Source organism: Seriola lalandi, unplaced genomic scaffold (assembly GCF_002814215.2).
Source record: "Seriola lalandi dorsalis isolate HSWRI2012SDOR001 ecotype SW California unplaced genomic scaffold, Sedor1 jcf7180002055009, whole genome shotgun sequence".
NCBI classification, from domain to species: domain Eukaryota; kingdom Metazoa; phylum Chordata; class Actinopteri; order Carangiformes; family Carangidae; genus Seriola; species Seriola lalandi.
The window spans coordinates 468558-469686 of record NW_019525552.1 but is presented as its reverse complement, the minus strand read 5'-3'; the positions used below and the strand labels follow the sequence as shown (position 1 = coordinate 469686).

At 24.5% G+C, this 1129-nt stretch overlaps 1 protein-coding gene across 1 annotated transcript in view; it reads right to left on the bottom strand.

The window, feature by feature from the left end:
- Positions 1-1129, bottom strand: part of LOC111647837 (multifunctional procollagen lysine hydroxylase and glycosyltransferase LH3-like) — a gene marked incomplete at its 5' end in the record, with an annotated part of 11144 nt that overhangs the window by 5018 nt on the left and 4997 nt on the right. The gene's annotated exons all lie outside the window — the stretch shown is intronic.

The following is a 1129-nucleotide window of genomic DNA, read 5'->3' as shown; positions in this document are numbered from 1 at the left end:
AAAAAAAAAAAAAAAAAAAAGGTTATAGTATAGTAATCCAAAAAAGTAATAAAATGTTAAAGTATAGTATGTGATAAAAATGTCAGAAAAAAAGTCATAGTATAGTAAGGCAAAAAAAAAAAGTCATAGTATAGTAAGGCAAAAAAAAAAGTCATAGTATAGTAAGGCAAAAAAAACATCATAGTATAATAAGGTATAAAACGTCATAGTATAGTAAGGCATAAAACGTCAAAAAAAACGTCATAGTATAATAAGGCATAAAATGTCAAAAAAATTTCATAGTATGATAAGGCATAAAAGGGTCATAGTATAGTAAGGTGAAGAAGAAAAGAAAAAAAAAGTCATAGTATAGTAAGGCAAAGAAAAAAAAAAGTCATAGTATAGTAAAGTAAAAAAATCATAAAAAGACGTCATAGTATAGTCAGTAATAAAGTGTTAAAGTATAGTATGTGATAAAAATGTCAGAAAAAAAGTCATAGTATAGTAAGGCAAAAAAAAAGTCATAGTATAGTAAGGCAAAAAAAAAGTCAATATAGTAAGGTAAAAAAATGGTCATAGTATAGTAAGGCAAAAAAAAAAAGTCATAGTATAGTAAGGCAAAAAAAAAAAAGTCAATATAGTAAGGGAAGAAAAAAAAAGTCATAGTATAGTAAGGCAAAAAAAAAGTCATAGTATAGTAAGGCAAAAAAATAAAAGTCATAGTATAGTAAGGCAAAAAAAAAAAAAATCATAGTATAGTAAGGCAAAGAAAAAAAAAGTCATAGTATAGTAAGGCAAAGAAAAAAATTCATAGTATAGTAAGACAAAGAAAAAAAGTCAATATAGTAAGGCAAAAAAAAAAGGTCATATTATAATAAGGCATAAAACGTCAAAAAAATATCATAGTATAATAAGGCATAAAACGTCATAGTATAGTAAGGCATGAAATGTCAAAAAAAACGTCATACTATAGTAAGGCATGAAATGTCAAAAAAACGTCATAGTATAATAAGGCATAAAATGTCAAAAAAATGTCATAGTATGATAAGGCATAAAAGGGTCATAGTATAGTAAAGCAAAAAAAAAAAAAGGTCATAGTATAGTAAGGTGAAGAAGAAAAGAAAAAAAAAGTCATAGTATAGTAAGGCAA